Genomic DNA, 27069 nt, shown 5'->3' on the forward strand with positions numbered 1-27069 from the left:
TGGGAGGGAACAATTAGAGAGTCCGGGCAGGATGAAAAACAGTAGAAACGGGTGAGTGAATGCATGTGAACGCAGAGGAGCGACTGGAATTTGTTAGTGGGATTATGAGGCAGTGGTTAATTACGGTGGCGGAGGTGAGTAGGAGTAAAATGATGGCTTTTAACTCCTTTTAAGGACACCGAGAATTATTTTAATAAACACTGGAAGGCTGGGAATAAATATAATTCACACCATTCTTACTTTCTTGATTTAGAGATAAGCTTATCTACATCCTTAAATTAATGGCCGTAGCTACCCTCTGCATGGTTCCAAAAAAAAAAAACAAAACCCAAACTCGCTGCAAGTCTGCACGAGAAAACCGGGTTGCTCCAGGCCCCAGCCGCCCGCCGACTCGCCTAGCTGTCGGAGGCCAAATACACAGCTCCCCAAGCCGCGTCGGGCACCGCGCAGGGTCGGAACCGGGACACTAATTTCCGCCCACGCTCCCCGCGTCCGGGCCGGATCACCACAGAACACGACGTCCATTGCTGGGGTCCTCGGCGATGCCCGTGTGCGCAGCCCCGCGAGTCTCAGGTCAGATGACCGCTCATTTCGCGGCCACGTTCCGCCAAGCTAAGGGGCAAAAAACCAGCTTTGGTGGAACAAAGCGTGCCCCAAGCAGCCACGGTCGGTCCCCGCGCTGGTCCCGCGGCGCTGGGCGGCCCCGGGCGCGGGTAACGGGCCACGGGAAGAAGGGGGCGGGGCGCCACTTAGCTTCGGGAAGACGCGACGCGGCTCCTCGGGCTTCCAGCGTCCACTTCCTACGGCAAGCGGGAAGAGACAAACGCCGCCCCGCGCTCGCGGAGCCGACCCCGGCTCTCCCCTCCCGGACCGCAGGGGTCGTGTGTGTGAGTGGGTACGCGTCTGTGTACGCAGGGCCACTCCGCGCCCCTCGCTCGGTTTCGGTGCTGATCGACCGCCGCGGCGCCGAATTTCCCCCGCTTCCCAGTTCCTCACCCGCGTGCCCCGGAAGGCGCCCGGAGGCCCCCCGGCCGCCGCGTCACGCTCCCGGGAGGCTGAGGGAAAGGGAGGCAGCCGGGCCGGGAGCCCGGGAAGGCGCGCTGCGCCCGCGGCGGGGCTGGGGGCGGGGCTAGGTGTCTCGCGCAGGGGGCGGGGCGCGGTGACGTCGCGGGCGCCCGGGCCGTGCTGTGGCGGCGGCGGCGGTAGTGGCGGTGGCGGCGGTAGTGGCGGCGGCGGCGCCCGGGCGGCAGCGGCGGCAGCAGCAGCAGCGGCAGCCCTGAGAAGGGTGAGACGGGCGCGACGGCGGCGGCAGCGCGGAAGTCGCGCGGGACCCAGAGCTTCCCCCGTGTCGCTAGCGCTGAGGCTTTCGCCTTTCCTGCCCAGCTTCTTGCTCACGGCCCGGGCTGGGCTGGGCGACGCGCCCCCGGGGAGGGGCGGAGCTGTAGGTGAGGCTTCGCGACCCCCTCCCCCTCCCGGCCAGCCCGCGGGTGGGGAGGGGCGGGCCCCACCCTGACCACGGCGCCCACCCGCGGGCTCCACCCAGCCGGGCTCCGGGATTGGGCGGGAGCCGAGGCGGTGGATGTGGGGATCCTGGGGCGGGAGGTCGGGGACTGGGGTCTGGGGCTCTGGGCACTTGGGGAGCGGAGGCGGGGAGGCTTAGGACTAGTGAAGCTGCGGACCAGGTAGTGGGCAGACGGAGAAATTGGGGAGCCATGAGGTTGGGGTGCGGTCAGGGTGGATCTTTGGGTTAGGTGAGTGATGTAAAATGCTGGAGATGATTCTTTTCTTTTTGATGAAATGGTGAGATAAAAGATGAAGTGTTGTATTTCAGAAGGACGTTGAGCCGTGCATGTTACCTTTGAGGCAGTCGGAGAACCTATTTTATTGCACTGGATCTGTCACGTTTCTACTTAAGAGTTCGATTCTTTTCCTTCTGGCGGGGTGGATGGGGGCTCGGAGAGGGAAGGTGCTTTGGCTCAGGTAAACCGAGTGTGGATGGATCTGAAAGTTTTACACCCAAGAAGAGGGAGATCTTCGGTTTAGACAACTTCGTTCTGGCAGCCACCATTTGGGTCGCATTACTCTTAGCTCCTTCAAGGTGGTGTCTTCCAGGTTTTTTATCCCCCTATGCCTAAAAGATCTCTTTATACCACCCTTTTACAGGCTTTATCCTGGCCCCTTGAGAGGAGGCCCCAGATCAGGTGGTTGCTTTGGAAGGCACGTTTCTGAATAATAGTTGCAGGTGGTTGTGGTTGACTACTTTGGGTGGATAAAGTGAACAATTTAAACAGTTCTGTTAGAGCTAATTATATGAAAAAATGCTGAAATGTTTTAAAGTACAACCGTCTTTTACAGCGTGTTGCTCAGTACACCTTGACTTTTAGACATTTTGTGTTCAGTGCTAAATTGTTGAAATTTTATTTCTCATTTGCAGTTATACTTCTTGCGGTCTTTATTAAAACACTTTAAAATGAAATGGAACTTTTTTTTTGGTAGGCCCCTGAATTTCAGAGAAATGTTCTTGGAGTCAAGTGCTTTAAAAACATTTTGGGGGCATGTGTCTCACTTTGTATGGAAATACTACTGGGAATAAGCAGTGTTCCATGTTCTTCACATCACTCTTTCACAACTTAGCACTGTAAATCAGAATCTTGTTTTCTGGATTCCTGCCCCCTGTTAGATTACAATATTCACTGGCTCTACTTATCAGTTAGTGTCATTTAAGCTATTTCTTGTTCAGAAAACAGGTCCCATGATAGACATGTATTATGTAATGGATGGAAGTAGACATGGCTCTCAATAATTCATTAATGGAGGAAGAGAAGCTATCAGGAAGCGGGATTTAAGCAGTGACTTTCCCAAGGCTTACCCAGTTTGTTTGGAAAAATAGCCAGAGAAGTGTTTTCCTTAACCCAAAAGAGAAATACACAGATACGAATTTCAGTAGTTGCAGATCAGTGCTTTTTCTAAGTGCCTGCTTAATGAGCAGATTATTGTCTTCCAGCAAATACTTCTACTTTGTAGAGAGGTGTGGGAAACAGGACATAATAGGTATTAAGTGAGAAAGTGTGTGGTCCAATTTATAAGTATAAATAAATAACTGTATTCAGTTAATTCATTTGATAAAGTGAATAGTTTTGACTTTGGATTAGTTAGAAGGAAAACTTAAAATTGGCATATCTAGTTTTGGCTTTTAAATTATACATAAACTTAATTAACTGGGACAAATGTGAACTAAGATACTGGGTAAAACTTGTGTGTCCTCCTAAAATGACATTTGCATGGCTGGTAGTAAGCTGTGATTCTTGTCCTTGTAGGAATGAAATCACGTAATTTAGGGAAAGTCTAAGGTAAAAGTAAGCTATTTCGTTTAGCATTTCTTGTGCCTACATTTTATTTTTCAAAAAATGTTGCTTGCTAGTCATTACTTGTGATATCCTTGTTGAGTCTACTGAGGTGTTTTTTTTTTCCTTTATTACCTATGTCATAGATAAGTATGCCAGTCTGTTAATTCAGCATTAATACTGCAAACTTAAAAGTGAAGGTTCTCAGCTGGGCTCTGTGGCTCACGCTTGTAATCCCAGCACTTTGGGAGGCCGAGGCAGGCGGATCACAAGGTCAGGAGTTCAAGACTAACCTGGCCAAGTGAAACCTCATCTCTACTAAAAATACAAAAATTAGGCAGGCATGGTGGCGCACACCTGTAACCCCAGCTACTCGGGAGGCTGAGGCAGAAGAATTGCTTGAACCTTGGAGGTGGAGGTTGCAGTGATCCGAGATTGCGCCACTGCACTCCAGCCTGGCTCACAGAGCGAGACTCTGTCTCAAAAAAAAAAAAAAAAAAGTGAAGGTTCTCATAGCAACAGCTGCTCGGTTTTACACTATGTTTACTTTTAGAAGTAGTATGAGAGTTGTTAAATGTGTATTTTACACATATTCCATCAGAAACATTAGTGGAGAAAGATCGAGGAATGAAGTATTTTGGTCAAGAATCATTACATTGATTATCAGTTTTCAGAGACATATAATAAAATAAACAGCATACAGATTATGTGGAATATAATTGTTTTTCTTTTTCGTGTGTGTGTGTGGAATATAATTGAAATTTGTTGCTCACCAAGTGTTTCAGTGTATTAGAGTGTGGGTTCTGGGGTCAGGGTGCCTGAGTTCAAATCCTGGCTTTGCCATGGTATGATGTAGGGCAAACTGCTTAATGTTGTTTATGTCCTAGCCTTAACCTGTGCCTTAATTTCTTCATCTGCAAAATAGAAATAATAACAGTAGTACCTAATCTCTTAAACTGGTCAAATGAATATGAATTAATTCATGTATTTAGAACACTTTGGGCACATAATTAGCTGGTTCACTAACATCATTTGAAGTTTTACTGTGAATACTATTTTTACTTAATAAGTATGTATTAAATACATATTATGTACCCCATATCCTAGATGCTGGTATCGTAGTGAACAGGTCTCCCAGCACTTTGGGAGGCCGAGGTGGGAGGATGGCCGGGCACTGTAGCGACACCATGTCTCTACAAAAATAAAAAAATTAGGCCGGGCGCGGTGGCTCACGCCTGTAATCCTAGCACTTTGGGAGGCTGAGGCGGGTGGATCATGAGGTCAGGAGTTCGAGACCAGCCTAGTCAACATGGTGAAACCCCATTGCTACTAAAAATACAAAAAATTAGCTGGGGGTGGTGGCACATGCCTGTAATCCTGGCTACTCGCAAGGCTGAGGCAGGAAAATCTCTTGAACCCAGGAGGCGGAGGTTGCAGTGAGTGGAGATCGTGCCATTGCACTCCAGCCTAGGCGACAAAGGAAGACTCTGTCTTAAAAAAAAAAAAAAAAAAATTAGCATGGCAGTATGTGCCTACAGTCTCAGCTGCTCAGGAGACTGAAGCAGGAGGATCACCTGAGTTTGAGGTTGCAGGGAGCTGTCATTCCGCCATTGCACTCCAGCCTGGGTGACAGAGGGAGGGAGGCCATCTCAAATAAATAAAAAATAAATAAAAGTAAGGGCAGTAGTCAGGAGCTTATCCAGGTGAGGATGTCTCTGACCAAGGTGAAATGCTGAGAAGGGGTTGGATTTTGGATATATTTTGAGGGTAGACCTATAGAATTTGTTGGTGATTGTGGGATGTGGGCCAGACAGAAGAATAAAGAGTAAGGTTGGCCTGAGTAACTAGAAGAATAAAGTTGCCGGTGACTTAAATGGAGATGGTAATTGGTGGAGCATGTTTGTGGAGAAACCAGAAGTTCAGGGTGATGTCCAGGAAGAGTGAGAAATGTGACTGTTTGCAGCTTATTTGTAGTACTTACAATTGTGAGATAGGTGAGATCATCAGGGGAGTGAATTTTGGTAGAGAAGAGATCCAAGCATCTGAGCCTTGGGGGCTGATTCATTCCCTTATTCATTCAGAAGTTACTTAGTGAGTATGGTTCTTCTGTGTACCTTTTTAGGCATTAGGGATATAAACCTGACAAAAATCGTCACCTTCATGAAACTTACCTTCTAGATACATGGGGGGAAAGGAAGAGGAACCAGTAGAGTGATGAGAAATCATTGAGTTCGGAGGAAAACCAGGGGAGTATGATGTTCTAGAAGTGAAGGAAAGGAAGCTTTCAAGAAGGAGGGAACGATCAACTGTGTCATTGTTTAAAGTTGTGTCAGAATGTTGAGTAAGAGAATTCTGCTTAATTATAATGTCTAATAACAGAGAAATGACTAAATACGTTTTAGTGTGAGATAGATGAAACAAATGTAAGAGTCTTTTACTTTTAGTTTTTTACTTCTCTGGGTTTTTTTTTTTTTTTTGAGAGGGAGTCTCGCTCTGTCGCCCAGGCTGGAGGGCAGTGGTGCAATCTCTGCTCACTGCAAGGCCCGTCTCCTGGGTTCATGCCATTCTCCTGCCTCAGCCTCCGGAGTAGCTGGAACTACAGGTGCCGCCACCATGCTTGGCTATTTTTTTTTTTTGGTTGTATTTTTAGTAGAGACAGGGTTTCACTGTGTTAGCCAGGATGCTCGATCTCCTGACCTCATGATCCACCTGCCTCGGCCTCCCAAAATGCTAGGATTACAGGCATGAGCCACTGCGCCTGGGCTCATTCTCCGGGTTGACTTTTTAAATTTTTTTTAATACTTTATGTTCTAGGGTACCTGTGCACAAAGTGCAGGTTTATTACATATGTATCCATGTGCCATGTTGGTGTGCTGCACCCATTAACTTGTCATTTACGTTAGGTATATCTCCTAATGCTATCCCTCCCCTCTCCCCCCTTCCCGCTCCAGGTTGATTTTTAAGAAATATTTCAGCCAGGCACAGTGTCACATGCCTGTAGTTCCAGCTGCTCTGGAGGCTGAGGCAGGAGGATTGCTTGAGTCCAGGAGATCAAGGCTATAGTGTGCTATGCTTACATATGTGTGTAGCCACTGCACTCCAGCCTGGGCAACATAGTGAGACCCCATCTCTAATTAAAAAAATATTCGTTCTTTTCAGAACAAAATAGGCAACCTGGGAGTACTAAGGAAGGGTACATGGCTTTTTATTGTTGTTAATTTTATGTACACTTATTTTAAGAAATAGGTAATATATGTGCTAAATTAGAAAGTGTAAGAGAATATACAGTTAAAAGTCTCTCCTATCCCATCTAGTTCTTTCTGTAGGCAATCACTGTTTGCAGTTTCTTGTTTTTTCTTTTTAACTAGTGAAATTTTGTGTAATATGACATTCATTACCTAGTTTAAAATTGCATAAATATAAAAAATATTTTATCTTCCACTTTGATATTGAACACTGGCAATATTTTATACTTTTTGAGAAGGGTCTTTGTCTGTTATTAGTCTGGAATGCAATGTTGTGGCTATAGCTTACTGCAACCTTGAATTCCTGGGCTCAAATGATCTTCCCACCTCAGCCTCCAGAGTAGCTGGGACTGTAGCCATGTGCCACCATGCCCGGCTAATTAAAAAAAAATTTGTAGAGAGACAAGGCGTCATTATGTTGCCCAGGCACTGTTTTAGAATAGATTATTTAAAAGATAGTTTTAGAAGCCTGTCAAGGGAAATAGTGACTGCTAGGATCAAACATGGATTCACTAAGTCACATCAGACAGTAGTTGCCTAGAATTGACTTGGTTACTTGACTGATAAATAAAGGAAATGCAGTAGTTGGAATTTATCTAGACGTCAGCTAGGGTTTTTCATACCATCTTTGTGGAAAGTATGAACATATGTGTCCTAGATTTCTTGAGGTCAGGAACTATCTATTAGATACTTACTAAATACTTGGTGAATGAATGGATGCTAGCATAATAATGGGAATTCACAACCTGTTGAATGGCTATCCCCAGGAAATACAGAAGTGCTTATTGAGGATCATGGGTTTGAGGAACTTGGCGTTAGACAACTCATCCATACATTTATTGAAATGACACAGGATGGTAGCAAAACTGGTGGCATAGAGGATAATGGCAGCTGTGAACTAGTTGCCAGCATATCCTCACTGAGTATGGGGGATGTCCAGGTGGTCATTAGCCGGTAGTGAAGAGGTAGAGGTCAAAGACTGTGCTGCTGAATGGCATGGGAATTAGGCTAAGCCTTTTACATAAGGATTCGGGAACAGTGGTCTGGAACTGGCACTGGCAGAAAGGAAGGTACCATCCTCATTTCCCAGTATTCAGTGTGGAGTGTAAGAGACTGAGTAGCTTTCTCTTAAGACTATATGAGAAGAGGTGTCCTGATTGGAAAGCCAGGTTTCAGTTAAGGCAGAGAGGTAGCAAGAACATTTCCCAAGGAAGTTGAGGGTCGAGGACTTTTAGAGGAGTTTCTTTTTTTGAGACGAAGTTTGGCTCTTTTTGCCCAGGCTGGAGTGCAATGGCCTGATCTCGGCTCCCCGCAACCTCCACCTCCCGGATTCAAGCGATTCTCCTGCCTCAGCCTCCCGAGTAACTGGGATTACAGGCATGCACCACCATGCCTGGCTAATTTTGTATTTTTAGTAGAGACGGGGTTTCTCCATGTTGGTTAGGCTGGTCTTGAACTCCCGACCTCAGGTGATCCACCCGCCTCGGCCTCCCAAAGTGCTGGGATTACAGGCGTGAGCCACCACGCCCGGCCAGAGTTTTTTGATTAAAGAATGAAGTTCCACGAGAGTGTATTTTTCCACCCTATTGGCTTCATGTTATCATCATTTAAACTTTAAAATGTCTCTTCATCTTGATAAAAGACTCCAGATTCATACTTTATTGCTCTAAATTGCTCTCTGCTTTACAAACTGTTTGAGTTGTCTGCATTTGGTATACATCTCCATTTCTTCACCTGTGACTTCCTTCTCAACCTATTTCTGTCTTGTTTCTATCGCCACCATTTCAGTGAAACTGAAAATAGCTAGTGAAAATACGTATGACAATAGCCAATGTCTATTTTATTGTTTATCCTGTTTTTGTTTAACCTCTTAGCAGCTGTAGTAGTTGTCTATCGGCTAGGTAACAAATTACCCCCTAACTTAAGAAACGTTTATTGTTTCACAGTTTTTGTAGGTCAGGAATGTGGGTGTGGCTGGTACCTATGATGCAGGATCTTTTACAAGGCTGCAGTCATCTCAAAGCTCTACTTGGGGAGGCTGTTTCCAAGCTCACTCGCGAGGCAATTGGCCTCAGGTCCTTGTTGGCTGCTTGCTGGAGAGATCAGTCCCTTGCCATTTGCGTTTCTGCATACGATTACTTAAAATATGATATCTCGCTACTTCTGTATCAAGAGCTCTGTCAGGGAAGAGGACAGATATTAGCCAGAATCTTTTTGTAACCTTATCTTGGAAGTGATGTGCTATCACTTGATGTATTCTGTTATCAGCCAGTCACTAGGTCCGGCACACCCAAGGCGGGATTTCACAGTGGCGTGAATACTGGGAGGCAAATCATTCATAGCCATTTCAGGACTGCCTGCCACAGCAACATATGACAGAGGGGACACCTCTCCTTCCTTTGTAAAGCTCCCTCTTCTCTTGAGGTCTTCAGAGCCCTTTTCTGTTTTTCTTGCTGGTTCTCTGGGCTCTTTCTCTGTCACCTTTTTTTTTTTTTTTTTTTTTTTTTTGAGGCAGAGTCTTGCTCTGTCGCCCAGACTGGGTGCAGTGGCACAATCTTGGCTCACTGCAACCTCTGCCTCCTGGTTTCAAGTGATTCTCTTGCCTTAGCCTCTCGAATAGCTGGGATTACAGGCGTGCATCACCACGCCCAGCTAATTTTTGTATTTTTAGTGAAGATGGGGTTTCACCGTGTTGGCCAGGCTGGTCTGGAACTCCTGGCTTCAGGCGATCTGTCCGCCTCGGCCTCCCAAAGTGTTGGGATTACAGGCATGAGCCACTGTGCCTGGCCTCTCAGTCACCTTTTGAGTCATTCTATGCTCATTTATTAAATGTTTGAATTTCTTTGGGCTTTCTCATCACTTTCTGTTTCATTTTTCTCTATATGCTGAGTATTCATTTTTATGTCTTCAGTTTTTACCTGTCTCCTGAGTCTGAGGACCACTATATCTAATTGCCACTGAATGTTTCCATTTGGATACCCCTTAAACTGAGCACATCCAGAACAGAATGTATGATTCCTGTACTTCCTCTGGGGTTTCTTAATTTGTTAAATGACACTACTGGGTGCTTAAGTGGAAATATATGTGGTGTTCTTGATTTCTCCCTCTCTTCCACCTTCCATTTTACTATTCCTTTTTATTTTTTTAAAGCCGTGGCTGTTCAGTGATGGTGTGAATGTTTTTATGAGGTAGTGTGTCCTCTTCTAGGTTGCAGGCGTTGAACCTGGTGCTAGGTGATTTTTTTTTTTTTTGAGATGGAGTTTCGCTCTTGTTGCCCAGGCTGGAGTACAGTGGTGTGATCTCGGCTCACCGCAACCTCTGCCTCCTGGGTTCAAGCGATTCTCCTGCCTCAGCCTCCCGAGTAGATGGGATTATAGGCATGCGCTACCATGCCCAGCTAATTTTGTATTTTTAGTAGAGATGGGATTTCTCCATGTTGGTCAGGCTGGTCTCGAACTCCCGACCTCAGGTGATCGGCCTGTCTTGGCCTCCCAGAGTGAGTGCTAGGATTCCAGGTGTGAGCCACCGTGCCCGGTCCACTAGGTGATTTTTAAGGTTCCTTCCAATCTTGAGATGCTGCGTGTGTAGCTATTGAAGATTTTTGAGTAGGAGACGCATGATCAGGGCTGTGCTTCAGAAAGGTGGCAACTCTTGAACAGTCATTTTTAGTTGTTCACCAAAGAATGAACCTAAACACCTGTATTCCTTTTAACTTTCTTTATTATGGTGTGCTAAGTGATGAATAGATAATTTTTATGTGACAGCCTTTTTGTATATATTATTTTTATTTTTTTCTCATTGTTACGCATTTATGTTTGGAAGCCCTTTTGCATGGAAGTAAGGTAATCAGGCCAGGCACAGTGGCTCACGCCTGTAATCCCAGCACTTTGGCAGACTGAGGTGGGTGGATCACTTGAGGCCAGGAGTTCAAGACCAGCCTGACCAACCTGGCGAAAACCCATCTCTACTAAAAAGTAAGAAAAAACTAGCTGGGTGTGGTGGTGCATGCCTGTAATCCCAGGTACTCTGGAGGCTGAGGCACAAGAATTGCTTGAACCCTGGAGGCGGAGATTGCGGTGAACTGGGATTGTACCACTGCACTCCAGCCTGGGTGACAGAGCGAGACCCCGTCTCAAAAAAAAAAAAAAAAAACCCAATGGGACGAAAATTTGTGTGACCTTAAATTAAGTGTCTGCCATCCTGGCCAACATGGTGAAACCCTGTCTGTACTAAAAATACAAAAATTAGCTGGGCGTGGTGGTGCACGCCTGTAGTCCCAGCTATTTGGGAGGCTGAGGCAGGAGAATCGCTTGAACCTGGGACGCGGAGGTTACAGTGAGCCGAGATCACGCCGTTGCACTCAGCCTGGTGACAGAGTGAGATTCCATCTCAAAAAAAAAAAAAAATTAAGTATCTCTGAAATTGTAAAAATTTCTCAAGAAATAAAAGTCAGACCTTAAACATAATTTTACTGTAGGAATATAACTTATCTTTTGAAGGAATTCTTTCTTGAAGCCATTAGTTATGTATTTATTTTTAATTAATTAACTTTTTTTTTTTTTTGAGATGGAGTTTTGCCCAGACTGGAGTGCAGTGGCATGATCTCGTCTCATGGCAACCTTCGCCTCCCAGGTTCAAGCGATTCTCCTGCCTCAGCCTCCCAAGTAACTGGGATTACAGGCATAGGCAACCACACCTGGCTAATTTTTGTTTTTAGTAGAGATGGAGTTTCACCATGTTGGCTAGGCTGGTCTCAAACTCCTGACCTCAGGTGATCTGCTCGCCTCAGCCTTGCAAAGTGCTGGGATTACAGGCGTGAGCCACCGTGCCCAGCCTATTTTTAATTTGTTTTTTAGAGAGAGGGTCTCACTCTGTTGCCCAGGCTGGATGCAGTGGTGAGATCAAAGCTCACTGCATCCTCAAACTCTTGGGCTCAAGTGATCCTCCTGCCTCAGCCTCCTCAGTAGCTGGGACGACTGGTGCTTGCCACCTTGCCTGGATAATTTTAAAAATTGTTTTTTGTAGAGATTGGGTTTTGTTTTTTTGCCCAGGCTGGTATCGAATTCATAGCTTCAAATGATCCTCCTGTCTTGGCCTCCCAAAATGCTGGGATTACAGGCATGAACTATTGCTCCCGGCCTTGAAGCCCTTCTTGAATGTAACACATATGTAAAAAAGTATGTAAAACAAAAGGAAAGCTTTACAATGTATGAATCAGACACTTGTGTAACCATGATGTGGGTCCAGCATTAGGACCTCACTGGCATTCCACAAGCTTTCCTTGAAGCTTCCCAGGCACAGCCCAGTCCTTGTCTTGTAAAGGTAATCTCTGTCCTGATTGTAGGGGAATTACCTTCTTGCTTTTTTCTGTGTGTGTAGACCTTTTTAGTTTCGGCATAGTTTTGACTGTTTTGCATCTTCACGTGCATAGAATCATATTGTATGTATTCACGTCTGGCTTCGACTCAACATTTTGTTTGTAAGATTTAGATTTGTATGCAGCTGTACATTTTCATTGCTAAATAGTATTCTGTTGTATAAATATACTATAGTTTATTATATTACTGATGGATGTTTAGGTTGTTTCTAGTTTTGGGCTATTACGGATTATGCCACTATGACTATTCTTGTAAAGTCTTTTTTTTTTTTCCTGAGACGGAGTCTCACTCTGTTGCCCAGGCTGGAGTGCAGTGGTGTGATCTCGGCTCACTGCAACTGCCGTCTCCTGGATTTAGGCGATTCTCCTGCCTCAGCCTCCTGAGTAGCTGGGACTACAGATGCCACCACCACACCCAGCTGTTCTTTGTATTTTTGGTAGAGATAGGGTTTTGCCATGTTGACCAGACTGGTCTCGAGCTCCTGGCTTCAAATGATCCACCTGCCTCAGCCTCTCAAAGTGCTGGGATTGCAGATGTGAGCCCCCGTGCCCAGCTTTTTTTTTTTTTTTTTGAGACAGTTTCGCTCTGTCACCCAGACCGGAGTGCAGTGTTGTGATCATGGCTCACTGCAGCCTTGACCTTCTGGGCTCAAGTGATCCTCCTACCTCGGCCTCCCAAGTAATTGGGACTACAGGTGCATACCACCATGCTTGGCTATTTTTTTTTTTTTTTTGATACTTTTTTGTAGAGGTGGAGTTTTATCCTGTTGCTCAGGCTGGTCTTGGAACTCCTGAGCTCAAGTGATCTGCCTGCCTTGGCCTCCCAAAGTGCTGGGACTACAGATGTGAGCCACTGCACCTTGCCTTGTGCACGTGTTTTAGTGCATATGTGTATATAATTCTTTTGTGTATTTAGCCAGCAGTGGAAGTCCTGGGTCGTCGGATATGCGTATGTACAATTTTAGATAATTGCCAAACCGTATTCCTCCTCTGTGGTTGCACAAAATTACATGCCCCAAAGAGTGTTTGAGAATTCATTTTGTTCCATATCTTTGCCAATACTTAGTATTGTCAGTATTATTAACTTTAACCATTCTGGTGGATTTATAGTAGTATCTCTTGGTTTTAATCTGCATTTTCACTTATTACTAATGAGGTTGAATAATTTTATGTTGGTTACTTAGGAAACCTTTTGTGAAATGCATATTCAAATGTCTTGCCCAATTTTTTTTTTTTTTCCTTATTATGGGAGTTCCTTATATATTTTGGATATGATCCCTTCTTTGGTTATTTGTGTTGCAAATATTTCCACCTCACTCTGTGGCTTGCCATTTAAGACTTCTTAAGGAGGCCAGGCACTGTGGCTCTTGCCTGTAATCCCAACACTTTGAGATGCTAAGGAGGGTGGATTGCTTGAGTCCAGGAGTTCGAGACCAGCCTGGGCAACATAGTGAAACCCTATCTCTATGAAAAATACAAAAAAAAAAAAAAAAAAAAAAAATATGTTGGGACCCTGATTAGAATCAAATTTAATTGGATTTGTAGATTAATTTGGGTAGAACTACTTTTTTGTAATGTGGAATGATTGACTGATTGAATATGATATCCCTGTTATTTATGTTGTATTTCATATCTCTCAGTAATGTTTTATAGTTTTCTGTGCAGTATTACACATCTTTTGTTAAATTTAGTCCTAAGTATCTGATGGTATCATAAATAGAATTCTAAGATCAAAGTTATTTTACTTTTTTTGTTGGTATGTTGAAATAAAACTGAATTTTGAGTACTGACTCTGTATTTTGCCAATCAAGCTTTATAATAATTTTATCTGTAGATTCTTTTGGCTTTCCAACTTATATAACCATATCATTTGTGAACAATGACTGTTTTCTGTTTTTCTTCGCAATTCTTACACCTTTTTCTTTTCTTCACTGGCTAGGATTTCTGGCACGTTGTTGAATAGAGATAGGAGACGTCATTGTCCTTTCCCATCTCGAAGGGAAATCGTTCAACTTTTCGTTGTTAGGTATGATGTTGTCAAGCACACTTCCACAAGACAAGGCGAGGCTAAGACCTGGCCTGTCTGATTTGACTGGCAGAGAGAGAGCGAGCCTCTTCAGACTCAGACAGTTTCTCTGTTACATCGTCAGCAGAAGGAAGAAGAAGCCACAGGTGCCTGCTCCCTGTGATCTTTGTCCCACACACCACAGCAAGAGGGGCTGACGCCTGCAGTGTGGGCTGTGGGTACTCTGTTAATGAGGAGCCTATTCTGGGCTGCTGCTAAGGGGTTTTGTATTCTACAGCTCTGCTCTAAGTTAGGCAGGGCTGAAGGTTCTATGCCTTGTCAGAACCCAGGATGCCATGAGAAACTGTCTCATGACAGGTTCTAAGGAAGGCAGGGAAGAGGGGACCTGGGAGCTGCTCTGTATCGGCCTTCTACCGTCTGCTGTCCTGGGAGGATCACAGGGCATTCCTTCCAGACTCAGATAAGCTGCGGTCACCAGAACACTGTGGTGGAACTGTTTCCCTACAGATGTTTGTTACAGTTGCTTTTGCACATGTCCTTTATTAGATTGAGAAAGTTTCCTCCTATACCTAGATTTTTATTCATTAGTAAATGTTAAAATCTGTCCAATATGTTTCACGTCTATTGAGATTATATGCTTTTCCCCCGCTTTCAACCCATTATTATGGCCAATTACATGGATTTAAAAATTCATTTCTACTGGTTAACAAATCCCTCCCCTCCCCTCCCCTCCCCTCCCCTCCCCTCCCCTCCCCCTTTCCTTCCTTTCCTTTCTTTCTCTCCTTTCTTTCTTTCTTTCCTTTCTATGGAGTCTTGCCCTGTCATCCAGGCTAGGGTGCAGTGGCGTGATCTTGGCTCTGGGTTCAAACGATTCTCCTGCTTCAGCCTCCCAAGTAGCTGGGATTACAGGTGCCCGTCACCACGCCCAGCTGATTTTTGTATTTTTAGTAGAGACGGGGTTTCACCATGTTGGCCAGGCTGGTCTTGAACTCCTGGCCTTGTGATCCACCTGCATTGGCCTCCCAAAGTGCTGGGATTACAGACGTGAGCCACCGTGCTCGGCTGGTTAACAAATTTCTAAGCATTTTTTTCCTTTGAAAGATTTTACTTACTTGAAAAAAAATTACTGTTGATGGCTTTCTTCTCTCTGGCTGCCTACCTTTTTCTGTGTGTGTGTGTGTGTATAAATTTTTATTTTTTTCCTCATTGTTCTTATAGAATTCAGGTTGCTGAACTTTTCAAGGAAGAAAGACCGTATTTAACTTCTGATTCATCTTTAAGAAGTTGTAATTAATGGTCCGAGAGACTCATAGGGGTTTCTTCTGAAGTAAGAAGCAGCTGTTTTACATCTTCAGATGCCACGTAGGTGACTTTTCTACCTTCATGGTAGTATTCACTTTACTTTCATTAAAGGCAAGTCATTTTGAGTACTTAAAATTGGTTTCCATCCCTTTTCTAAACTTAAAACGTTTTTAAAGAAATCTTTATTTATTTATTTTCACCTGGAGTCTCACTCTGTCAGCCAGGCTGGAGTGCAGTGGTGCTATCATGGCTTACTACAGCCTCGACCTCCCAGGCTCAAGCGATCGTCTTGCATCAGCCTCCCGAGTAGCTGGGACTACAGGAGTGCACCACCACACCCAGCTAATTTTTTGTATTTTTTGTAGAGATGGGGTTTTGCCGTGTTGCCCAGGCTGGTCTCAAACTCCTGAGCTTAAGTGATCTACCCACCTTGGCCTCCCAAAGTGTTGGGATTACAAGCATGAGCCACCATACCTGGCCTCTTTTCTAAACTTTTATATGAAATTTAGGCTGTACGTTTGCTTGATGTTATTATCCCTTGCATTTAGATATAAAGTTATTAAACAGAAAAAGTTACGGAGGGTGGATAATGATTGGCGATTTCATGTGATTTTTCTGGTGGTTACTGTAGTCAATTTTATAGCATTGTCAGGTTTCTGGTTCTGTTCTGAATAACGCGATCGTTTCTTCTTATGCTTTGGGACTGATAGTTTTTGTAGAGCAGCGGTTCTTACCGGGTTTCCTGTTACTTTTAAAATAAATTAATTGAGAATGGGCATAAATTATTTGTTAAGTTTGAACTTGACAAATGCAGGTAAAGTATAATGATATTATATTTCTGTACAGCAAGTATATACATATACATAGATATTTTAAATCACCAATCAGGATTTCCTTCCAAAGTTCAGAATTAGGTTTTGATTCTTAACAGTTTATATTATAATAATTGTTATTATATTTTTTTGAGATTCTTAACAATTTATATTAAAATTCTTATTACCTTTTTTTTTTTTTTTTGGAAGCAGAGTCTCGCTCTGTCGCCCAGACTGGAGTGCAGTGGCGCAATCTCGGCTCACTGCAACCTCCGCCTCCTGGGTTCAAGCAATTCTCTGCCTCAGCCTTCCGAGTAGCTGGGATTACAGGCTCCCGCCACCACGCCCGGCTTATTTTTGTATTTTTAGTAGAGACGGGGTTTCACCACTTGGCCAGGCTGGTCTTGAACTCCTGACCTCGTGATTCACCCACCTTGGCCTCCCAAAGTGCTGGGATTACAGGCATGAGCCACTGTGCCCGGCCAGTATTATTACTATTTTTTGGGACAGATTTTTCTCGCTCAGGATGGAGCTCATTGCAGCCTCGACTTCTTAGGCTTAAGCGATCCTTCTACCTCAACCTTCCAAGTAGCTGGGACTGTAGGCACGCCCCAGCATGCCTGGCAATTTTTCTGTTTTTTGAGACAGGGTGTTACTCTGTCACTTAGGCGCAATTTCAGCTCACTGTAGTCTTGACCTTCCACTCTTAAGCGATCTACCCACCTCATCTCCTGCATAGCTGGGACTATAGGGTTGTGCCACCATGCCCAGCTCATTTTTGTAATTTTTTTTGTTTTGTTTTTAAGAGACAGGGTTTTGCCATGTTGCCCAAGTTGGTCTCAAAACCCTGGGCTCAAGTGATCCCCCCGCCTTGGCCTCCCAAAGTGCTGGTATTACAGGCATATATCACTGTATCTGGCCTTTTCTTCTTTTAATAGAGACAGGGTCTTGCAGTCCAGGCTGGTCTTGAACTCTTTGGCCTCAGGCGATCTTCTGCCTCGGCCTCCGAAAGCCCTAGGATACAATTCTTCTAAATAGTATAGCAAAAAATATCTGCTTTATAAATTTTTCATTTTTGTAGTTCAAAAGTACACATGTATTTCCTTTTTTCTTTTTTTGTTCCTCATTCAAAAAATATGGAAAATCTAATATACAGTATATATGTGTGTATATATAATGTATATATATGTGTGTGAATACATAGCATATATAATGTATATATAATATATAGTGTATGTGTGTATATATAATGTATATATGTGTATATATAGTGTATATATAGTGTATATATAGTAACATAGTATAGTCTGTGTATATGTGTGACTCTGTATTGTGTTCCATCTTGGCAGTACAATGTTCGAGGCCCTGTCTCCGCCCTCAGGATGCTGGTGACCAGGGAGGGAGACAGTAAACAGGCAGTTACAGTAGAGTGTGATAAGTGTTAATGATATGTGCAAGAACTAGAAGGTTTAAGGGAGTGGCGAAAGAGGCTGGAAATTGGGTTTGGATCATGAAGGGCTTTGTAAACCCTGTTGAAATCTGACTTTTACCTTGGGGCAATGGCAAGACTGGAGACTTTTGAGTAAAGGAAATAACAGTTGTATATTTGTATTTTACAACAAATGGATAAGAGGAGGCTAAGTGAGGAAGCCAACTAGGAGGCTGTGGACTTGTTCCCACTGAAGCCTGAACACTGAAGTAGTGACAGTGGGGACAGAGATGCATACAGAGTTGAAAGGTTTGTCAGGACTGGGTAATTCTCTCTTTCTTTCTCTCTCTCTCTCTCTCACTCACTGGGTAATTTTTTCCTCTGTGTGTGTTTGTGTGTGTGTGTGTGTGTACACACTTTGTGGGGAAAGGACAGTTGATGGGGAGGAAGAAGACTAAGGTGACTCCCAGACTTTCAGATGGAACCCCTAGGCTAGGAACGGTGCTGTTGGGTACAGTAGCCACTAGCCACGTATGGCCATTAAGGTATGTCTAAACTAATTTAAATAAAATAAGATTTAAAAATCGGTTCTTCAGTTGCACAAATATAGAATGGCAGACTCTTAAATTGTGCAGATTTAGTCCAGAGTATTATGAAGTTATAAATTCAAGCGTATCCGCAGAGATTGAAGCAGAAAATAATACCTGGCTGTGTTTAACAGCAGTGTGGGACTAGCGGCCTCTGTGTTGGACAGCGCAGATACAGAACGTTTCTGTTACAGAAAGTTCAGTGGGACCGCAGTGGTCTGCAGTTTTTGGTTTCTCCTTTCTTTTCCCCCCAGAGGAAAGTCAGAATAACAGGTGGTTTTCTCTAGTCTCCTAAGAATTTTGGTTCCACAATATTCTGTTGTGGGGTATTGTTAGCCAGGGATTCTGCTGGATACCATCCTGCTACTCTCAGCCACCATCACCCAGTCATCAGAATAGGACGTCCCTGTAATCAGAAGGTTCTTTTGGACAGCACTGCGCTAGAGAGATGGTGATGTCATTCACTGAGCTAGTTGCGGTGGGGGACAACGGTAGCCGCTAGAAAGCACTGCTTATTAGAAATAGGAGCCACATATGTAATTAAAAAATTTTTAGTAGCCACATTAAAGGGTAAAAAGAAACAATTGGATTTTATCTTATTTAACACAGTATGTCCAAAATATGATTTACAGCACATTTAAACATTTAAAAATTATTGATCTATTTACGTAAATTTTTAAAATTTTTTCGAGACAGGGTCTTGCTGTGTTGGCCAGGCTGGTCTCAAACTCCTGGGCTCGAGTGATCCGCTTGCTTCAGCCTCCCAAAGTGCTGGGATCACAGGTGTGAGCCACATTAGTTTTTAATAGTAGATCTTTGAAATGAATTGTATACTTTCATAGTATATCTTAATTGAAATGCTAAGTTTTTTTTTGTTCTTTCGTTATTTTCAAATGCTAAGTTTTATCAGAAATATTTAATCCGTATTTATATCTGTAAATCATAAAATTTACAGTTGAAAAAGTAGATTTACATGCCCAGGTTATTCCAAACATGCTTAAAACTTTTCCAGTAATGTAATTAAGTATCGATTTTTAAATTTAAGTTTCAGTTCCATGAAATAAGGTTAAAAATTCAGTTCCTCAGTCTCACTAGCCACCTTTCAAGCGCTCAGCACTCAGCGTCTACATATGGCTAGTGGCTACCATATTGGACAACACAGCTCTGGAATAACTGCTCACTGGATGGTTGGAAATTCAGGTCTGAAGTTTAGGAAAGAGGTAGCAAAACAGAAGTTAGAAGGGAAGAACTGTGAGGAACATGGGGATTTAAAAAAAAAAGTTTGTGACTTTGAACAAACCAATTTTAATCTTGGTGCTCCACTTAAAATCGATAAAAGCATCTTGGTGAGAGTATAATAGTAGATGAATATGCATTATCTTGTAGTGGTAAAGATTTTGGCTTTAGAGTTTGATAGAGCTCTGTGATCTTGGGCAACTTTCTGGGTCTAATAAAATCTTTCTCCTTGAAAGGGATTTGCTGTTGGGGTTAAATGAAGTATTGTGACAAATGTTTACTGCATGTAATACCGTATTTTTTTACTTTTAAGTTGCCATTTCTTTTTGGTAGGGTGTACCATCAACTTAATAATTCATTCTTTTTAGGGTAAAAGAAATATAATTTAGTTATACATGTTAATTATAAGCTGTATCCCAATTCAGAAACTTTAAAATATGAAAAACTGTTCATCTTAAAATATTAATATTGATGAGTGTTCATTATAAACTAGATACTGTGTTAAATGCTTTATATGGTGATATAAAAGGTTTGATTTTATAAATATGCAATGTAATATGATATTTCTGTTGTAAAGTTTCATTTCAGTAAATTCTGTAATACAAATTTCTTATACTTCTGGAAACTTTAAAATGCATGATGGTATAACTCCTTTCTCAGTTATTTCAGGGACCACTGAATTCTGCTTGAATCTCTTTGGATACTTTTAAATGTATGATTTCTCCAGGCTAAATCTGCAGAATTGGAGTCTGTAATTCTACCGTAGTGAGTACACATATAAAGAATTACTATTTAAAAAACTGCCTTGGTAGAGTTTATTCAGAGAGGCATGGTAACCAAGGAGAGGAAAATGGACTTTTCCAGATCGAAGAGAAAGGAAATATTGGCTGGGTGCCGTGCTCACGCCTGTAATCCCAGCACTTTGGGAGGCCAAGGTGAGCAGATCACTTCAGGTCAGGAGTTCGAGACCAGCCTGGCCAACATGGTAAAAACTCATCTCTACTAAAAATACAAAACTTAGCTGGGCGTGGTGGCGGGTGTCTGTAATGCCTGCTCTTCCGGAGGCTGAGGCAGGAGAATCGCTTGAACCCGAGAGGAGAGGTTGCAGTGAGCCGAGATCATGCCACTGCGTTCCAGCTTGGGTGACAGAGGAGGACTTTTTCTCAAAAAAAAAAAAAAAAAAAGAAATTTTTTTTTTTTTTTTTTTTGAGACAGAGTTTCATTCTTGTTGCTGAGGCTGCAGTGCAATGGCACAATCTTGTCTCACTGCAACCTCCGCCTCCCGGGTTCAAGTGATTCTGAGTAGCTGGAATTACAGGTGTGCACCAGCACACTTGGCAAATTTTTTTTTTTATTATTATTATTAGAGACAGGTTTTCACCATGTTGGCCAGGCTGGTCTTGAACTCCTGACCTCAGCTGATCCGTCCACCTTGGCCTCCCAAAGTGCTGGGATTCCAGACGTGAGTCACTGAGCCTGGCTGGCTATATGAAATTTAATGCTCTGCAAATTTTTTTCTTTTTTTGGAGACAGAGTCTCACTCTCTCGCCCAGGCTGAAGTGCAGTGGCGTGGTCTCAGCTCACTGCAAGCTCCTCCTCCCAGGTTCACGCCATTCTCCTGCCTCAGCCTCCCGAGTAGCTGGAACTACAGGCGCCCGCCACCACGCCCAGCTAATTTTTGTATTTTTAGTAGAGACGGGGTTTCACCGTGTTAGTCAGGATGGTCTCGATCTCCTGAACTCGTGATCCGCCTGCCTCAGCCTCCCAAAGTGCTGGGATTACAGGCGTGAGCCGCCGCGCCAGGCTGCAAATTATTTTCTGCGGTCTTTTTCTTAAGTCTCATCTTCTGGCAGTGTGCCATTCCACCAGTTTCTTGGAGAAGACAAGAAACGTGTTTGTAATGCTTACCCATGCATCATATACACGGTGTACTAGGAAATCTTACTGCCTTTTTTGTGGTAGTGTCAGCATACCCACTCAGGTCTGAAATAATATTAGGCATTTTACATCTGTATTATTGGAAATAATGAAAAATCTTACATGTGCCAAGTACATTAGGTGATAGCTGCTGCAAGTGCTGTGTTGAAAATGAGACTAGGTACAAAAGGACGAAATGTTCACCCTGGAATTACAGTGACTTTCCTTTTGTTTCTGTTTAAGTCTTCTTAACATTTTTCCTTTCTTTTGTTTTTTGAGGCAGGGTCTCACTCCGTCACCCAGGCTGGAGTGCAGTGGTGGTGTCACCTCTCACGTTCACAGCAGCCTTGACCTTTTGGGCCCAAGCTGTCCTCCTACCTCAGCTCCCAAGTAGCTGGGACTACAGGCATACACCCCCACGCCTGGCTAATTAAAACAATTTTTTTGTAGAGACAGGGTCTCTCCATATTGCCCAGGTTGGTCTCAAACTCCTAGGCTCAAGCGATCTGTCTACCGTGGCCTCCCAGAGTTCTAGGATTACAGGTGTGAGCCACCTTGTTTGGCCAAGTTTTTCCTTTTTAAATAAGTAGTGTTTACCTGTTTGGAAAATTTTGACAACTGTTAGGAAAAAACTAGGTTTCGTCTCATCTTTTGGCTCTGCTTATATTTGAAAAATTGAGAGTATACTGTACATTAAAATATATTCTTGAAGGCCAGGCACAGTGGCTCATGCCTGTAATCCTAGCATTTTGGGAAGCCAAGTTGGGTGGATCACCTGAGGTCAGTAGTTCGAGACCAGCCTGTCTGGTTAGCCTGGCTAACATGGTGAAACCCTGTCTTTCCTAAAACTGCAAAAATTAACTGGGTATGGTTGAGAATGCCTGTAGTCCCAGCTACTTGGGGGGCTGAGGCACGAGAATTGTTTGAACTCAGGAGGCGGAGGTTGCCATGAGTGGAGATCACGCCCCTGCACTCCAGTGTGGGCAACAGAGTGAGACTATGAAAAAAAAAATATCCTTTTTCATTATTGTATTATAAACATTTTTTAAATGGCAGACATTGGTTTGTAAATGGTTTTTGTAGGCTTCATGTTAAGTCATAGATATTTCACTTAAACATTCCTCAATGAAATGAGTACTAATAAAGCTGGTATATCTTTATAAACTTTTCTCTACATTTTAGATCATTTGAGTAGATTGGATTTTCGTGTTCATAGAATTACTGGATCAAAAGATACGTTTTTAGGACCCTTACCAGAACCGTTTTCAAACTTGCTGCTTCTCAGATACTTTTATTGTTTTCGGGAAGAAACAAATACTTACTGGGTACCTATAATTTTTCACTTAAACCCTTTTAAATTTATGTTTCAGACATGCAAAAAGATACAGAGAATTATGTAATTAACATCTGTGTACCTACCACCTAGCTTAAGAAATACACAGTTACAGAGTTAAAATTCCTGTGCCGCTCTTCCTGATTGTAAATGTCTGTAATTACCAGCAGTGATGTGGATATTTAATCTTTTTTTTTTTTTTTTTTTTGAAACAAGAGTCTTGCTCTGTTGCCAGGCTGGAGTGCAGTGGCATGATCTTGGCTCACTGCAACCTCCGCCTCCTGGGTTCAAGCGATTCTCCTGCCTCAGCCTCCCGAGTAGCTGGGACTGTAGGCACGTGCCACCATGCCCAGCTAATTCTATCTTTAGTAGAGACGGGTTTTCACCATGTTAGCCAGGATGGTCTCTATCTCTTGACCTCGTGATCTGCCTGCCTTGGCCTCCCAAAGTACTGGGATTACAGGTGTGAGCCATTGCTCCCAGCTGATATTTAATCTTAACCATTAATTCAGGTCTGCATCCAAGATCCTTTGGACCAGAATTCAGAATTTTTTTCAGATTTTTAGATAAGTGATATGCATATACTATATATAACCTAACTTTTCAAGCATGTTTTGGGAATGGTCCCTAATTTCTTCATCAAACACTTTGGGATTACTGACCCAGTCCAGGTCTGGTTTTATTACCATATTAGTTACACATTTTTGGATTTTTAGGCATTTTTGTTATTCAGACCTGTGAATAAAGGTTTGTGAACAGGTACATCTGTTTTACTTTGTTCAGCTTAATCACTCTGGTAGAATTTGAATAAAGGTTTGTGAACAGGTACGTCTGTTTTACTTTGTTCAGCTTAATCACGCTGGTAGAATTTGAATAAAGGTTTGTGAGCAGGTACATCTGTTTTACTTTGTTCAGCTTAATCACTCTGGTAGAATTTGTTGAACTTTTTGTTGAGCTGATCACAATGTAGTATGAGATGTATAAAATACAAGATAACATAATTTTATGTCCAAACAATTTAATATTTTAGGATTTTATGAAATCAGGTTGTCGGTGAGCACTGCAGTCGTTGGAGAAGGCTACACAACCTAGAACTTGACTTGTTTCAACTAAGTGGCGCAGATTGCTGTTATAACTAGAGAACCACTATGGTTAACAACCTTGTGTTTCTTTTTTTTTTTTTTTTGAGACGGAGTCTCACTCTCGCTCAGGCTGGAGTCCAGTGGCTGATCTCGGCTCACTGCAAGCTCCGCCTCCCGGGTTAACGCCATTCTCTTGCCTCAGCCTCCTGAATAGCTGGGACTACAGGTGCCCGCCACCGCGCCTGGCTAAGTTTTTGTATTTTTAGTAGAGATGGGGTTTCACTGTGTTAGCCGGATTGGTCTTGATGTCCTGACCTTGTGATCCGCCCTCCTCGGCCTCCCAAATTGCTGGAATTACAGGCGTGAGCCACCGCGCCCAGCCCAACAACCTTGTGTTTATTTCTAAGTATCTAGCTTGACAAAATATTTGTCATGATGAGAACTTTGAGAGAACTTATAATTAACTTGATTAACTGATAAGAAGTATTAAAAACTGCAGTTAACTTGATTGTAAACTGAGTTACCCTTGCATTAAAAAAAGGTGAATAGTATCTGACAGGTGTTAAGATTGCTCCTTTACAAATTGCTGCTCCAAACAGAGGTGGCCTTTCAGATAGGTTTGCCCTAAAACAGTGCTGCTTTAGCCACACTGTTGTATAGTTTTAGTCTCTAGTTAGTATTGGAGAATCGGATTAAGGTTACACAACTAGATGCATAGTGTTAGCAAACTTAATACATTTTAGTTACATATTGAGTGTAGAAGCAGAGAAATCTGTACCTTCATTGACTTGTAGATATTTTTTCCCCTCCTCTCCTCTCCTCTCCTCTCCTCTCCTCTCCTCTCCTCTCCTTTCCTTTCCTTTCCTTTATTTTCCTTCCTCCCTCCCTCTCTCTCTCCCTCCCTCCCTCTCTCCCTCTCTTTGTCTCTTTTTCTTTTTCTTTTCCTTTTTCTTCCCTTTCCTTCCTTTTCTTCCTTTCTGTCTGTCTTTCTGTCTTTCCTGTTGGTCCTCGTTTGTCACCCAGGCTGGAGTATAGTGATGTGATCATAGGTTGCTGCAGCCTTGAACTCCTGGGCTCAAGTTGTCTTGCTGCTACAGCCTCCCGAGTAACTAGGGCTAAAGGTGTACGCCACCACACCTGGCTAATTAAAAAAATTTTTTTTGTAGAGACAAGGTCTTGCCGTGTTGCCCAGGCTGATCTGAAGTGATCCTTTCACCTTGGCTTCCCAAACTGTTGGGATTGTAGGCGTAAGCCATGTGCCTGGTGATTTTTTTTTTTTTTTCAACTCTCCTGCTATTACAGAGGTATTAGCAATCAGTGTTCGTGCCTAGCCCATTAATTACTGTGTAAATTAGTGCTGAATGGTTGTGGAGGTCTTTATTTAAACCTGTGGTTTATAATGAGACTTAAAAAAAATACAAGTTTTTTTTTTTGAGATAGGGTTTCACTCTGTTGTCCATGCTGGGATGCAGTGTTGTGTTGTTGGCTCACTGTAGCCTCTGTCTCTGGAGTTCAAGCAATTTTTATGACTCAGCCTCCTGAGTAGCTGAGATCATAGGCGTGTGCCATCATGCCTGGCTAATTTTGGTATTTTTGGTAGAGACAGGGTTTCACCGTGTTGCCCAGGCTGGTCTCGAACTCCTGAGCTCAGGAGATCCACCCATCTTGGCCTCCCAAGCTGTTGGGATTACAGGCCTGAGCCACCGCACCACGCCAAAAAAAAAAAAAAAAGTAAAAGTAATACATGCTCACTATAAAAAGAAAATGGAACAGAAGAAAAGTATATAAGTAAAGAAAAAGGTGATTCCATCCGGTCTTTCAGAAATAGGCTGTTACCATACAATTCATGCAAATATATATATACGTATGTTTATATACAAATATATGTATATATGTCCTTTGTACTCAAATGAGAGTGTCTTGTAAGCATTCTTCTATAACTTGCTTTTTTTCCACTTCACAGTATGTTTTTGGATGTCAAATATAGATATTAACTTAAATATTTTGTTTATTTTGGTTTCTTTTACCTCTTTTTGAAATGAAATCTCTCTCTTGCCACCCAGGCTGCAGTGCAGTGGTACAATCTCAGCTCACTGCAACCTCCGTTTCCCAGGTTCAAGTGATTCTTCTGCCTCAGCCTCCCAAGTAGCTGGGATCACAGGTGCACACCACCATGCCTGGCTAATTTTTGTATTTTTAGTAGAGATGGAGTTTCACCATGTTGGCTAGGCTGGTCCCGAACTCCTGACCTCAAGTGATCTGCCCGCCTTGGCCTCCCAAAGTGTTGGGATCACAGGCATGAGCTACTGTGCCCGGCCTCTTTTTCTTTTTTCTTTTTTTTTTTTTTTGAGAGAGTCTTGCTGTGTTGCCCAGGCTGGAGTGCAGTGGCATGATCTTGGATCACTGCAACCTCTACCTCTAGAGTTCAAGCAGTCCTCCCACCTGAGTAACTGGTACTACAGGCACACACCCTGTAATGTGTAAGTTTTGTATTTTTTGCCCAGGTAAGTTTTGTATTTTTTGGTAGAGACGGGAATTCACCAGGTAGGCCAGACTGGTCTTGAACTCCTGACCTCAAGTGATCTGCCTGCCTCAGCTTTTTAAAGTGCTGGGATTACAAGTATGAGCCACCATGCCTGGCCATTGTTTTACTTTTTTTTTTTTTTTTTTTTTAATCAGGATTGAGCAGCATTGTCTTTTACAGTTGAGAGATACATAAATTTATTCAGCCAATCTCTTGTTGGAAATGTAAGCTGTCTCCTTGCTGGTACAGACAATGCAATAATTGAATATCATTGCACATTATGTCGTTGGACCTGTGAAAATATATTTTATGGAGAATACTTTTTAAAGTGAAACTTCTAGTTCAACAGCGTGCACATTTTAAATTTTGATAGATTATGCCAAATTGTACTTCAGTGGGATTTTAAAATTTTGGTCTATTGTTCATGTTTTCACAGGGAACCTAGGAGAGCAGCATATTTCTCATCCCTAGTAGTATTTATAAATAACCCTTTAAGAAAATGAACAGGATCTTTAGAAATGTTGAAGTACAGTATTAAAAATATTTGACTCGTTGATGAGCATAACCCCATTACATCAGGTTGGACTAGTAATTTTGAGATTTACGTCAGAATTTCACATATAATTATTTAAATACCTAATAGGTGGTATATTAAATTTTCTGATTCAACTTATAAATATCATAGCACATCTGTGTCAGCCTAGTCAACCGTAGTTAATTTGAAGTAAGCTACTGTGTTGCTATTAAAGAATTTTTTGCTTTTATCCACCGGGCGCGGTGGCTCACGCCTGTAATCCCAGCACTTTGGGAGGCCGAGGCAGGTGGATCATGAGGTCAGGAGATCGAGACCATCCT

The 27069-nt window shown here is 42.9% G+C and overlaps 1 protein-coding gene across 14 annotated transcripts in view; it reads left to right on the forward strand.

Moving 5' to 3' along the window:
• The first annotated feature begins 475 nt into the window (after positions 1-475).
• Positions 476-27069, forward strand: part of ERC1 (ELKS/RAB6-interacting/CAST family member 1) — a 535673-nt gene continuing 509079 nt past the window's right edge. For 5 of the 14 annotated variants that reach the window (XM_009217665.4, XM_009217669.4, XM_009217667.4 and 2 more), the window contains exon 1: positions 1218-1445. The gene's annotated coding sequence lies outside the window, so the exon portion shown is untranslated. Of the gene's footprint in view, positions 574-1215; positions 1446-27069 lie in introns of those variants that run through there. The other 9 variants (XM_017945565.3, XM_017945568.3, XM_017945571.3 and 6 more) reach the window with 5 other exon arrangements.

This window comes from Papio anubis, chromosome 9, assembly GCF_008728515.1.
Source record: "Papio anubis isolate 15944 chromosome 9, Panubis1.0, whole genome shotgun sequence".
In the NCBI taxonomy this organism is placed as follows: domain Eukaryota; kingdom Metazoa; phylum Chordata; class Mammalia; order Primates; family Cercopithecidae; genus Papio; species Papio anubis.